The sequence below is a fragment of the Odontomachus brunneus genome, unplaced genomic scaffold (assembly GCF_010583005.1).
Source record: "Odontomachus brunneus isolate Ranch 3 - 2012 unplaced genomic scaffold, Obru_v1 Obru_scaffold_252, whole genome shotgun sequence".
In the NCBI taxonomy this organism is placed as follows: domain Eukaryota; kingdom Metazoa; phylum Arthropoda; class Insecta; order Hymenoptera; family Formicidae; genus Odontomachus; species Odontomachus brunneus.
In genome coordinates, this window is record NW_022639702.1 from 30252 (window position 1) to 30563 (window position 312).

Sequence of the window (312 nt, forward strand, 5' to 3'; positions counted from 1 at the left end):
TATATATATATATATATATATATGTATGTATGTATGTAGATATCTAGTAGATATAATGTTCCATATGAGCGGCCCTTGATCCGCTTATGCCTGTATCACACTACGGATTGGAGACTGAGAATTGCGGATTGAAAATTATAACTTGACTAATTAGAACAAAACAAGCCAGGACCGAAGTTCGTTGATTCGTCGAAATCTAATCTTCAATCCGCAATTCTCCATCTCCAATCCGTAGTGTGATATGAGCTTTAGGGTTATCGCACACAAATTGACATAACTGCATATGCATAGCATAAGACCGTATGTACCAAT